Source organism: Delphinapterus leucas, chromosome 18 (genome assembly GCF_059928025.1).
Source record: "Delphinapterus leucas isolate spDelLeu-1000000601 "Yukka" chromosome 18, BTC_Dleu_Yukka2, whole genome shotgun sequence".
NCBI lineage: Eukaryota > Metazoa > Chordata > Mammalia > Artiodactyla > Monodontidae > Delphinapterus > Delphinapterus leucas.
In genome coordinates this window covers 22,195,709-22,210,678 of record NC_143146.1, presented here as the reverse complement: position 1 = coordinate 22,210,678, position 14,970 = coordinate 22,195,709, and the positions used below count along the sequence as shown (strand labels likewise).

General features: G+C 35.3%; 1 long non-coding RNA gene across 1 annotated transcript in view; it reads left to right on the top strand.

Annotated features, from left to right (window-relative positions):
- Nucleotides 1-14,407, top strand: part of LOC149746829 (uncharacterized) — a 188,475-nt gene extending 174,068 nt beyond the window's left edge. The window contains exon 4 of the long non-coding RNA XR_016388652.1: nucleotides 13,799-14,407. This is a non-coding gene — a long non-coding RNA (uncharacterized LOC149746829). The remainder of the gene's footprint in view (nucleotides 1-13,798) is intronic.
- Nucleotides 14,408-14,970: the final 563 nt, after the last annotated feature.

The following is a 14,970-nucleotide window of genomic DNA, read 5'->3' as shown; positions in this document are numbered from 1 at the left end:
GAGAATAGGACCAATTGGGTAAGAATGGTCATTTCTTTGTTTTTCTGGGAATAGGGACAGTGGGGTAGGGATGTCCAGTTTCTTCCCTACATGGTTCTGCTTTTCTTTTTTACAGTGTCATCAATAATTTAGTTTCTGAAAATTTCTCCAAGGTTCTGTCGCGGGAATATTGGTCAGCAGTCTCGGTGCCCAGGATTACTACATCTTTCCATTTCTTTCTGTGATTCTAAAGCATTTTCAGTAAAAGAGAAGGAGTCAGAGATGCTAACTTGCTGACACCTAAGATGAGAAGTTCCATTATTTTATAAAATATCCTCTCAATCGTCTAATTCTAAACAAGCTGTACTGCAATTAAGTGTTTATATAATGCTGAACATACCCCAATATCATATGTAAATATTAATTTTCTAAGTCAGTATTTATCAAAGTCAGTACTTAAATCTGTAAGTCCAAAAATGGCAATAAATATACAGTTTGCATAAAACTATTTGCCTTAGAGATAAAATGAAATTATTTTTATGTTGAATAAATAAGAAGGTCCAATACAAAAACAATATATAATTCAATTTTTCACTCCTAGTTTGAATAATACCAGAGTGCATAGGTCATGTAGAGAGTAACATGTTAAAGTTTGATGTCTTTGAGTTCAAAACCATTCTCTCAAACCATTAAGTGCAGCAGTGTTACATGAATATAGATATATTTAATACAAAAAATACAATGGTTAAGGGTGATTTTTCTCTTTTCCAATAGAATAGTTGCAACTCTTTTGATAGCTTCACTCTCAATTTTCCTTTTTTCACCAATTCATTCAGGTATGTCTTAGTATATACCTTACTGCAATGCTGTATTAGTTTTTGGTTATACAGTAGTGAAACACAAATATCCTGCCCACATTGAACGAGCATTCCTTCACTGAACAGTGATTGCAGAGACACTATTTAATGGGACTTCTAATCATATATGTTTGGAGTTAATAACAGTCGTGATTACTGAAATTTATTTTACTGCTCTAAACTCATATGACATTAAATAAACCCTCAGGTGTATGTACGGGTTTGAAGCTCAGACTTTAGATTATGTGTAGCTGGTACTTTTAATAACAGTTTCTGAATATGAATTTCATGAATGTGTAAAATGGAGAAACTAATTAGGAATAGTACTCTAAAGTTCAGACCTACAGTAAACATTTGAATCATTACAGAATACATTATTTGAGGTTAAATCCTAGTAGTACTTACTTCAATCCATCTATTTCTTGGAAGATAGAATATTTATAAATATATTAAACATAATCTTATTGTTCCCATTTAGAATTTCTTGAGTCTCATAGCCCTGAGATTTTAACACTTTCTCTGACCAGTGAGCTTAATTTATAATTGATATCTAATAATGAGTCATTATCCTGGTAATCTCTGCCCTCAGATATTGACTCTGTCCATTGTAACAACTGAATTCATAACTACTGTCATGTTGTTTAATATTATATGATTTATTAATATACTTTCCCTTCTTTTTAAACAGTGCTATATCTACCTGCTTATGGAGAGCAAGAAAAGTCAATTGACACATGTTCTAAACAAACTTATCTTAAATAAGCTAAAACTCTTGAAAGTTTTTATCATCTGAATGAAAATGAACTAAAAAATAGTTTTAAACAAGATGATATATATTATTTTATCAAAGCATCAAGAAAATATATATGGATTGAAAGTTTTACAAACACCTCACATGTTATCAGAAAGTTTCAGCATATAAAAGTTAAGACTAAAATTAGGAATTCAATAACATTCCTAAGAATCGCATGTAAACTAAATCTAATTTAAGGTTTGAAAGTTCCACTGATAAATATATGCCAGATTAAAATTGAGAAAAGATGTTGGGACAAAAGATACAAACTAAATCAACTCCATGTGCATTTAATAATACTTCAAGAATCTGAATAAATATGATAAGACAAAAATTTTTAGTTAAAATTAAAGTTATCCAAATTAAATTTAAGGGGTAAGCAAATGTAGTTTTGAGTAAAAATAATATAAAATTGATAATTATGTTCAAAATTAATTGATCAAACCACCCATTCTTTGCTAAGTGCATGTTGTACAAATAAACTGAGTAAAATAATTTCTAGGATGGATGTTGTTGGAGATGCTAAGAAGAACAGGCAGTGTTTATATCATCCACAGTCTTAAAACATGTAATGGTAAATAAAGCATATTCAAACACTAACTCCAGTGCCACATTGAAGACTCACCATCCTCTTGGTCTCTGGGTTTCATGGGATCTTTTTCCTTCCCTTTCACATACACTCCAATACTTGCCATAATTGAATTATCTAGATAGTAAATTTTGGTGGTGTCCATTATACATGCCCTTTTCCTCTTTCGAGAATCTTTCTATCTTCAAGGTGTACAAGCTTTCCCTCTTTGTTATTATATAGGCCATCAACACTTATAGGGCTAGGGTAAGCCTGTGATTGTTCTACTCTGCCCATTAATGGGTGAGTAATTTTAATTCAGAGTTTGGAGTTAGGAAGGGGGAAAAGAGATAAATCTCAGTGAGAAACAGAGTAGGTCAAGAAGTGAAGCCATATGAGATGTGTAATGCCACGTCCAAAGTACATGTCCAAAGTGGGAAAAGGTATGTGAAACCCAGAGAAAATAGTAGAGTCAAATTCACAGCCTGGTGTATAAGGCAGGATAGCAACATTTGAGAGAGATGTAACTAAGGTAGATACTATGCATGTAAAATTCATTAATAGAGGTAGTGTATGTATTTCTGCATTTTATTTCTTAGTGAATCATATATCCTCCAAGGCTGTAAGCAAATCTGTCCTTCACTCTGAAAGGAGACACTATATCTTCCAAGGCTGTTCACTATACAGTGAACAGCAAAAGTAGTTTTGCTACTACTTGCAAAAGTAGTCTGGAACAAAATCACTTTGTGCCCCTGTCACAACTTGCAAAGAGACATGAAAAGCCCATGGAGAATTGTCTCCCAATAGATGGTAGAGTCAGGGCAGCCATGGTAGGTAGGATGACCAGGGAGACTTCATTGAGAAGGAGGTATTTTAGTAAAGACCTGTAGAGAGTGGAAGCAGGAACAGGAACCATGTAAAATCTAGAGCATACCAAGATGGAGTCAAAAGTTATACAAAGATGTTGATGTGGGAATGGGCTTAGCACATTAGTGGGATAGGAGGGAGGCAAATATGACTGGAAAAGAATGGGGGAGGAGAAAGATAATACTAGATGAGCTCAAGGAAAAGAGTTTTGAATATTGACCTCTTACTACCTTCTTAAACTTTTCTATTGTTTCTCATAGTTTATTTTGACCTATTTAGGTAAACAATCTTCAAATTACGAGTTTTTTTCACTTTCTAGCCTGTTTTCTCTTAATTTACTGCACTTATTTTATTATCCAGCATGTTAAATGGACTTGGTGATTATGAATTTCTTTTGCTTTTTCCTGATTTTAAGGAGAATGAGTCCATCATTTTATAGTTTTGGGTGATGTTTTTAGTAGGTCTATTTTTGTTGCCATTTATTGGGTAAAGAAAATTCTTCTTAATTCTTAATTTACAAAGAATTTTTGTCATACAATTATGTTGAATGCTATCAAATATTCTATCTGTATCTATTGAGATAATATGACTGTTTTCTTAAAGAAGTGAATGACAATATTTTTTGTAATTTATTGAGTTATCTTTTATTGACAAGAAAAAACCTAACATTGTATGTGTGCATTTGGTTCCCTAATATGTTTTTAGCCTTTATAGTCATGCTAATAAGCAACATAGAATTTAATTTTCCTTTCTTATATTACTCTTGCTTGTTTCAGGATCAAACTTATGCTGTCTTTAGTGCATGGGTTGGACAGTATTCCTTATTATCCTATTAGAAATATTTTTTAAAAATGTTTCTGGAAAAGTTTCTATAAGATAGGAATAATATGTTTCTTGACATTTAGCTAGAACTTGCATAGATAATCGTATGGTGTCAAAATTTTCTTTGGGAAAAAATTGTAACAACTGCTTAATTGCATTAATTTATTGGTTTAAGGGAGTAATTATGCTTTTTCTTTCTCTTTGAGCCAAATTTGGTAGGTTAAGGTTTTTTTAGGATTTTCTAATTTACTGGCATTACCTTTACAGTATTTTGTTTTAAAGTCTCTTCTTTATATGTAACTATATTAACTTTTCATTCTTAACATTATTTCTGCCCTTTCTCCTCTTCTTGTTAAGTCTAATCAGAAATATATTTTTTGGTTAGCTCTTTCTAAGAATAAATTTATCTTGGTTCATCCTTTCTGTTATATTTTGTTTCCCAAATTCACTGATTTCAGATTTTGTTTTTATTAAATCCTCTTAACACGTTCTTTGGGTTTATTTTGCTATTTTTTAAATCTTCTTAAGTAGGATAATTAGCTTTAAATTTTAAGTCATTGTTTTTCTCAAATTACTCTTTAGAAAGCTATACATTTCTGCTCTAATTTCATCCCAACTTGTACACACATGCTCAAGAAACCAGTTTACACAATTGCCCAAATAATATTAAACTCAAAATATCTCACATATTGAATTTGTTTGATATCAAGACCAATTAATATACATTTCTTGTCCTGATACTGGTCTATCTAAGGAGATGGGTGGTTAAGAAGTGAATTCAATATATTGAGTAAGTATCATGGCAGAAATAAGCAAATAATACAGTTAGACTGGAAATACTCATGGACATTTCTTGATTCAAATTAGAAAGCTTGTAGACTTCCTAGACAAGTCAAATCTGAATAGCATTTTGCACCAATAAATGTTTAACAAATAAACAAGATGAGGAAGAAGAGAAATCCCAGGAAGACAGAAAACAAATTATATCAAGAGCAGAATGGAGAGGTCAAGCATTGCCAATATTAGGAAGTGTAAATAATTCAGTGCGTGTAGATCATGGATACTAGGTTACTGGTGTAATATCAAGACAGAAATCTTTTTCTCCGGACGCGCAGGCTCAGCGGCCATGGCTCACGGGCCCAGCCGCTCCACGGCATGTGGGATCTTCCCGGACTGGGGCACGAACCCGTGTCCCCTGCATCGGCAGGCTGACTCTCAACCACTGCACCACCAGGGAAGCGCAAGACAGAAATCTTAATGAATTGAGTAGACTTGGGCCAATTTATAAAGTGTCTTAAATGTCAAGTTGATCACTTAGATTTATCCTGAAACTAATGGACATATTAGCAAAATATTTTAAGCAAATGAGTGGCACATTTATAATGTTGTTTAAGAAAATTCTGGTAGATGTGTGGAATATGTTGGATGTGAAGAAGTTCAATAATCTAGTCTAAATTTATTTATAAACATAACTAACTAGACTGCAACAGAGAGAAGACGAAAGGGCACAAATTCTTCAGATATTATAGACATAACATTGATGATACTCAGAAAATGAGTATATATGAGGAATTACAGGGAGAAGGAGAAAAGTAAAGGTCGATTCAAAACCTTATGTGAGTTCATGGTAAATGAATTGTGACATAAAGACAATCATGAGAGGGTCAGATTTTATTATTAAAATTGTGAGATGCATTACTTTGGAAATCAAGTGCCCTGGAATATTTAATTGATCATTTATATCACTGAACCTAATGGAGAAAAGAGTTTCATAAAAGAGCAACATAATATAATGTCTAATATTAGGTGACATAATATCAGGTCACTTTTTTTACATGTATGCTATTATTAGTAGCTTGGACAAAGTGCATTTCATAGCATGTGGACTGGAAGCCATGCTGCTGTGGATTAAGGAGTGAATAGCAGTGAGAAAAACACCAGCAACACTTACAAGAAAATTTCCTCCACCTTTTGACTAGTACCAAGTTTCAGTTACGCAAGATGAGTAAGTCCTAGAGGTCTGCTGCACAGCATAGTTCTTAAAGTTCACATTACGGTATTGTGTACTTAAAAAAACATTTCTAAGAGGATAGATCTTATGCGAAGTGTTCTTATCACAAAATAATAATAAGTAAAGAGGGTGTGAGGAAACTTTTGGAAGTGATGGACATGTTTATGGCATAGATTGTGGTGATGGTTTAGTTTATCTCCAAACTCTTCAAGTTGTACACATTAAATATGTACAACTTTTTGTATGTCAGTCATACTTAATAAAGAGGTTAAAACAATTGGCTCTAAAGGAATTGAAAAAGGGTGCATAAGAATGAGGAAGATGCTTTGGATTTCTGTAGTTACTTTTAAAATGGTAGAATATGTTTGTATGATGTTGGAATAGTAAGCAAAAATTAAGACAAAAACATCTTAATGTTAGATAATTCAAATAAAATGATAAGGACTGGGTTCTGTAAACCACTATGGTAGATTAATTAATTCATGGATGAGAAAATTTAGAACTTTTGAAGTTCTGAGATTTTAGAAAGTCCTGAAAATACCATATTTTGGGGTTTCCCTGGTGGCGCAGTGGTTGAGAGTTCACCTGACAATGCAGGGGACACAGGTTCGTGCCCCGGTCCGGGAAGATCCCACGTGCCGCGGAGCGGCTGGGCCCGTGAGCCATGGCCACTGAGCCTGCGCGTCCGGAGCCTGTGCTCCGCAACGGGAGAGGCCACAGCAGTGAGAGGCCCGCTTACCGCAAAAAATCCCCACAAAAAACCATATTTTGGTTCACAAAAAGAGATCAAATAATCTCACACATGAAGTCCAGAGCACACTAATGATTATGTATATAAACAGATGAATAAAGCTGAATAAATCTCAGAGTTGTATAGCTTATATCTGAGCAATTATTTTCAGTATAGTGCAATAATTGGTAGCAAAGATTTTATTGTGAGCAAAATTGGGACATTAGTCATTTCTCTGGAGTCATATTTGGCTTTTAATCCCGCTCTTTAACTATTTTATATTGGGCAAGTTACTTAATTTTAATATTTACTTTCTCCCCTTTAAAATGCAAACAATAATTGTGCCTATTTTGAAGATCATTGTAAAAGGTAAATGACATAGGACATTGTAAGATCTCAATATATGTTAGCAGTTTGTTATTACATAGTTTTCCAGACCTGTTTCAATCCTTTCTCTTCTTTATGTGGTTCTAAAAATTGTCTTTATTGGTTCTCATAAAATGACTACTGTCTTCTTAAACAGATTCTATATTTCCAGTGCTTCTACTGCTAGTTACCTGAGAAAATTACATTTTACAGTTTTATTATGCTACCAAATAATTTATTATGTTAGGCTTTTTGATGGGGTGTTGGAAAGCTTTTATTCTCTTCTCTCTTTCTTCCTGAGTTCACAAATGATAAGAAATGCCACTTGCTTACTGTGGGATATTTAGTCTCCCTCTCAAGGATGTTGGTGCCAAAGACAGTAGGAACACAAACCATGAACTAATACCACAAGGAAACTTCGAGCTATACCAGCTTTGAGCATCTCAGCTATTCAGCCTAAACATCTAATAATTAGATTTTAGAACTGATATTTCACTCTGTTCCACTCTCGGGCTTACAACTTCTTAGTCTTGATGCTAGGTATTTGGAAGATTTGGCTCTATGTTTGCTTTTTTTTAATTAATTTTCTAGAGCAATGCTGTCCAATGGAACTTTTTGTGATGATGGAAATGTTCTATACCTCTGCTTTCCTATATGTAGCCACTAGTTACATGTAAATATTGAACAGTTGAAATGTGACTAGTGTGACAGAGGAATTAAGTTTTTAATTTTATTTAAAAGATAAATTTAAAGACACCCATAGCTAGTGGCTACTGGATTGGACTTAAAGTTCTTGAGTTACTGTTTTCAACTTTTAAAATGGTACTTCTAACAGTCATATCATTTTTTAAGCTTGTCTGAAATGGAGAATTATTCTCTAAATTGAGAATCTTTAAACTTTCTGCTTGAAGTCATGGTTACTGATTTTATACAAAATAACTGATATAATTGTTAACCTTTTTCCACCCCAAATAAAGTCTTGGAATTTTACTGATGATCTTAAGTAAGCACATGAGCCCATCTGCATCATAAGAGACTCTCAGTTTCTATGTCTATGCTTGATATGTTTTGAATGATTTTAGCCATTGTGTGTGTGTGTGTGTGTGTGTGTGTTTTCAAGGCATACTGGGGGGCTGGTGATGCTGAAGATCCAGGAACAGAGCTAATGTTAAAACTGAATTTACCTGCAGAGATTTCACAGACTATCAAGGAGAGGCACTGAGGAAATTGACAAGGAAATGATCACTATTATCCAGGCTATGAGAACATCAACTTCATGTGCTTTTCACATTTCAGTGCTTATTTACTAATGCCTTTGTTCTTTGCTAGATCAAAGTAAAGTTTGTGAACATTTCTGAGGGATAGTAAATAACAGAGCTTGTTAGCTTTTATTATAAATATCTCTGTATTTGTTTTTTGTTTTGTTTTGTTCTTTTAGAAATGTGAAATGTATTTATATGTTAACTTTCTAAGAGTAAGACAATCAAAAGAGGATGTTTTGCCTGTTCTTAAGTCATTTCCTCTATTGCAATTGCTATTGCCTCTACCTCTTTAATCTGTAGCCAACTTCTCACATGTATCACACATTGCAGAGAAAGGCATATTGAATCCTACAGCCAAGGATGGTAGAGCTACATGGTTTGTGAGAGAACTGCCTATAGTCAGCATAGAAAAAAACAGTAACAGTGGAAACCCTGGTACTTTGCTCTTTAAGATCAATTTAGATAATATTAGCATGAACCAGCCTGATCTATTTAGGGGGTGGCCCAACCTAGCTTCTATCCAAGGCATTGAGTCCATAATTATTGCATCTTATTTAGAATCATTTTGGATAGTCAGCAGTTAAAGCAAGCTAGACAGCCACTTGGCCTGTTAACTGAGAATCTGGACAGTAAAAATCAATTTAGAAGGAATTAGTTAAGGTAATTCCTCCAAGGAGGCCTTGCCATGTCTTTGGCTTATAGAACTGGAGTTCATAGAATGATGGTAGAAAAACATAAGTGATTAAAGCATCAGATGCAAATTGATGAGTGTTGCATAGAATAAAATAGGTTCATGAATGGGGAGGTTACAAATTACTGATTTCCTACAACCCTGAGGATGAAACCATAACTAATGTGGACTCTTGTCAGAATCTAGATTAGCTCTTAGAAAAATATTGTATTTATATTTTACATTTCCAACATTTAATAGACCATAGTAGCAAATGCTGAATAATAAAGAAAATAGGAACAAAGAACTGAGTACAGTATTTTTGTAGGTAACCAGAATATGTCAAATATAAGTGGAATTAGATTTAAGAGCACCAATACATGGTGTACTGAGATATGTTTTATATGGTCCTGTAGAGTGATAATCCTCATCAGGGATAGAGGCTAATTTATTCAATATTATGTGCTTGCAGGAAGCATACATTAAAGAAATATTGAATCTGCCTGAATAAAGATGAGTAGATATGCCTCTTTCAAGAAATGATAGACAGGCTTCTTTCTTTTTCTTTGGTCTATTTCAAGATGGTTGCATTCAGGCAACAGAATATATTTTAACTAAACTTCTGATATTCTTAGGTATGTTCATTCACAGATATTCCATAGATACTCAGAGCAAATGTAAAATATGCCAAAGAAATTGCATCAACTTAGCATTTTGTCTTTTACGCTCTACCTATCTTCACCCTTCTCATTTCAAGCCCAATTTTTATCTGTTACAATTCTCCATATCATAGAATTATATAAAAAGACTGTAAAGAATGTTATTCTTATATAGTGCTTAATTTTTTATGTACATTTGGAATATTTCATAATATACAGGAAAGAAATAAAATACAGTATGCTCTTTGCAGCCATAAAAGGAAAACAGGAAGGATATTATCCATCCTGCTCCATGTGTATGGTAACAGGATAACACCTTTTACACAGAGTTGTCTGACAATTATTCTTTCAGAGATGCTCTCACTCTTTCTCCTTATTGTGCTAAACCTGAAATGTGAGTGTGTTTCTCCCAGAAACAAGTTGCCAAGTAAAGAAGAATATTTACATTTGAAAACCCTTTTAAACTTTTTAAAAAGTTGCTGAAATTTAGGAAACTCTGAAGCCTGTAAGTAGCAGCAGGAGGTGAACCAATTAGGATTAACACATCGAATGATGCCTAATTCAGACATATTTCTAAGGCCCATACTTTTCTCTGATGTGTCAAACCAATTATTTCAGGCATATTTCAGGGATCTTTTTCTTTACAAATGTCTTTAGTAGCCAAAATAAAATGTTAACTGACACCTATAATGAATGTTTTAATTCTCTGTGTGCAGTTGGAATATAGAACCCATAAGAAAACATTAAGAAGAAAGTTATCTAACAGAAAGGTACTTTGCAGTTTCTCATTTGACCGTGAATTATGCCCATTGATCTGGAATATTTCTACACAAGGAAGTGGAAGATATGTAAAATAGCGACTGACTTTTCATAGAGGGAAACGATAGTAAAAGAATTTTATGATACCATTAGTCTGTACTTGAACATTTAAGTTACTGTATAATTTATTTCATATGCTTTCCCTTTCTCCTCTACACTTATTCAAAGCTTTAGACAGTGTAGACACTCTAAGAGAATAAAACGAAGGTGACTTGAACTTGAGGATTCCTTTTTTGATTTCTCATACTCTTCCCCCTCAGCTGTACCCACCTATTCAATTTCATAGTTTTAGTGCTATGGGGTATCATCCTCCCACAGTCTCAACTCTCCAAATACATTAGGAAAGTTAAAAGAGACAAAATGAAGCACATAGACATACATGAGCCTCCCTATCATAATCCCTGTTTTAGCTCTTCTTTAAAAACCAAAATTAATAAATATGAATATTTATATTCACATCACTTTGTAAAGAGTTAAGGGATAAAAATAATTAAAAGTCTACATCACACACTGCCCATTTGGACAGAAATAAACCTTGTTAAAATCGAATGCTGGGGGTGAGGACATGAGGGTTTGATTACCTGTTTATTCCCACTGTGGATATTGAAATATGGGCTGTAATGCTGAGTTATGATACACATCTTCCAGGCATCTGTGTATTACAGTACCTACAAAAACACCTTTAATTCAGGAAAATATTTGTCATCAATAATAAATATTTGTCATCAATAGTCTAAATATTATGTACATATTATTATATACATATATAATATATATACACATTATATAGTGTAACAAACACCATATTATAATATAATAACTTAATGTAATATATAACTTATACATGTAATAATAAGGAAGAATAATGAATAAAGGTTCAAAAAAAATACCCCACGAAACAAAATCATGAATGTTGTCTAAAGGGCCAAGAGATCTGATGGACTGGGAAACAGGCAGGAGAATCCAGTTGTCACTGGCCCCCAGCCTGGGAATATATGACATAGACAGTCCTCTTCCCTCAGCCCTGGCTGGGCCACCCTGCCACATACACATTATCGTCTCAAAGCACATAATATATATTTTTAAAAACCTCAATACAACTAAGCATCCTGGAGGGCCCTGGGGTAGCAAGAGTTTGGCCCACTGGAGCTGAGGAAGGAACTACGGGACAGGAGAGCCACTTTGTGTCTTGCCCAGCTGAGTTCTCTCTCTTCTTATGGTGAGTCGGGGGGAGGGTTGAGGTACCATGTTCACGTGACCAAGAGCTAACTCCCCCATCTTCCAAAATGGTAAAGGAGAGGTCAGTTTGGAAATGTGCTGTATGCATGTCCAGAGCTCTTGGGGTGGGGGTGGGGTTTCTGTTCCAGGGGATGAGGATGCTGGGAATGTGGCTGTGCCTGTCAAGTGCTTAGTTACTTGTCCTTGGTAGGGAAGAGCCCCCCCATCCCCCCAACAACCACTGCCCAGCATTTCCTCAATTCAAACCAAGATATTGTCCAAGACACATCCAGTAGAGGTCTCATGACAGCATCAGTAAGGGACAACTAGAAAAAAAAAGAAATGTAACCGTGTTTGGTGATGGATGTTAACTACACTTGTGGTGATCATTTCATAATATATACAAATATTAAATCATTGCTATACACCTGAAATATGTCAATTAAACCTCAAAAAAGAGAGACATTACAATCTAAAATTAATAATAATAAGAAATACAAAACATGCAATAAGAACATTTGTTATAAATTGCTTCTTAAAAAGGAAAGAGGGTAAACCTCTTAATCGGCGTGACTACAAAAAATATTCTTATTTAGCCTAGAATCTCCTGTATGCTTTCCAAATTACTGTTGTTGCTTCTTCTGTTATGATCTGTGGTGGATTTTTAGTGTGATAACTTTTCTGGACCAAACTACGTTTCCCAGAATTCCATTCTCTGCATGTTTTTGTTGGAATGGTCCACCAGAGAGATTTCTGTGGGAGATTTGAAAGGCAGAAGTGAAGCAAGACCTATTTAGTAGCCTACACACATTGTCCATTATATGCTGGCAGCAGCTAGGCCTACAACTACTCCAACTTCCCTGAGATCATCCTCAACTTTGGATGAAGTTGAACCAAGTGTATGTTCCTAGCTCTGTGACAAAGGGCCTGGGCTTCTGAGGATACTGAGACCACCAATGTTAGAGGCACTAAGAACTAATGTAAGTTTGAGTCCGTCTTCATGGGTTCCAGCTTGTGCTTAATCTCTCCCATTTTACAGCCATTTTCCCTTCCAAAGTGACTGCTCTGATTACTTCAAACTCTAGCAAACATCAAACTGAATGTGACAGCCTTATTAGACAGCTTAACAAGTCCCGACAATTGCACAAGGTCAAAAAAGGTTGACTGTAACAGCCAGCCTCCAAGAGGATCCCTGTTGTTCCCTGACTCTTGGTATTTACACCTTTACGTGGTCCCCTCCCCCATTGTACCAGGAATGTCTGTGTGATCAATAGAAATGAGATAAATAATGTATATCCCTCCAGATTAGTTTATAAAGGACTGCAGTTTTTCTCTTGGACAAGTTGGTGTTTTCTCTTTCTATTGCATAATTCACTCTGAGGAAACAAGCTGCTATGTTATGAGCAGCCATATGGAGACCCCCGTATATCAAGGAACTGAAGTTTCCAGCTAATAGCCATCAAGGAACTGAGAACTGCCATCAGTGACATGACTCAGCTTGTAAGAACATCCTTCCCATTTGTGCCTTCAGATAGGACTACAGTCCTGACCAGGAACCTGACTACAATCTCATGAGAAACTCTGGGCCAGAACTACCCAGCTAAGTTGCTCCCAACTCACAGAAAGTGAGCGAAAATAAATGTTATTTTAAACCACTAAATTTTGGGGTAATTTGTAACACAGAAATAACTAATATAGAAATATTTATCAAATCATACCCTCCATGAACAAATTGACTAAAAGTGTAACTTTTATGAATTGATTTCTATAGAAGACTTTGATTTTCTTCTGAATAATATGTTTAGATTTTTAGTATGAGGTGACAGCTTTCTCTCTGATCTTAACAGTTTTATATCTGTATTATCTTTGTTAAATGTGCTCTCTTTATTGTGTTTGGTATTTTTTTCCTCTGTGCATTGTGGCACTAGGGAACATGGTTTAAAAATCAATTACTAATTAGAATATAAGGTGAAAACAGTCTGAGCATTTGGGAAATACAATAATGGGAGGCTCAGCTTGTCTCTTCCCCAAGTTTGTTCTTTCCCATCACTTTATCCTGTCTCACAACATCACCTATAAATTATTTTTCCCTAATATATTCCTCGATTTCTTCCATTTCTTGATTATCAGATTTGTACAGTAAACTCTATTTTTTTTTTTTTTTTTGCGGTACACAGGCCTGTCACCACTGTGGCCTCTTCCGTTGCAGAGCACAGGCTCCGGACGCGCAGGCTCAGTGGCCACGGCTCACGGGCCCAGCCGCTCCACGCATGTGGGATCTTCCCGGACCGGGGCACGAACCCATGTCCCCTGCATCGGCAGGCGGACTCTCAACCACTGCGCCACCAGGGAAGCCCAGTAAGCTCTATTTTAAATCTCCAAAGGGTATCAAATAGTTACCACAAATTTAACATATTCCCAATATTCCATATTACATTGCATTTGACAACCACATGATGCAAATAGTCTGCATTGATTCCTACAAATTCATGCGATCATTTTTTTTCTAGTTGGGAAAGTGAAAAGCTGGAGATTGTTAGGTGCCTGAGTGCAAAACAATTTTTGATAATTCAGGCCGTTTTTTACTCCTTTGTTTGCTGTTTCTGTTTCCACTGAGGGTTATTAAAACATGTTATTCTTGCCTGAAATATGCTCTTCTTCAGCTTCATTAGTGTGGAATACTGTGGGAAGTTCAGCAGCCCTGGCGATGGCTTCTCCATCTGGCTTCCTAATCACTGCTTTGCATCTAGGGATGTCCATTCTCCAGCTTCCTTGGTATCTAGACGTGGTCGTGCTGGTTGAAATAGAGGTAGGATTTTTATTCCACTGATGCTTGAGAAAAGAATATTTCCTAACAGCAACTTTATTTAGGTAATCTCCCAATGGTTTTAGGAGTTATTCCTAGAGGCTCAATCTAGCACTTACTATTTAATCCCTTCCGATATACTTAACCACTGTCCTATTAAGCCCCTTTCTGCCTAACATTCTATAGCGTAATTTCCATGTGCTACACTGACTTACACTTTCACTTCCTCAACCCACCCTTCAATGTAATGTTCTCTAGCTCAGGCAATTCCATTGTTTCAGTTGCTGAGGCATAAGTCTTGGAGTCATATTTGACTCCTTCTTTTGTCCCTTCCTCATATGCAACACAGCTGCCCATCATGCTGGCTAACATCCCTTTAAAATTAATCCAGAATCCCACCATTTTGTGCCATCTCTACCTCCACCTCCAGGGTTAAAGCCAAACTCACCTCTTTCCTTCATTATTATAATGACTTTCTAATTGGTTTCCATGCTTCTAATCGTGCCTCCCTAAAATCTCCCCTCCGTTTAGCACATAGAGTGG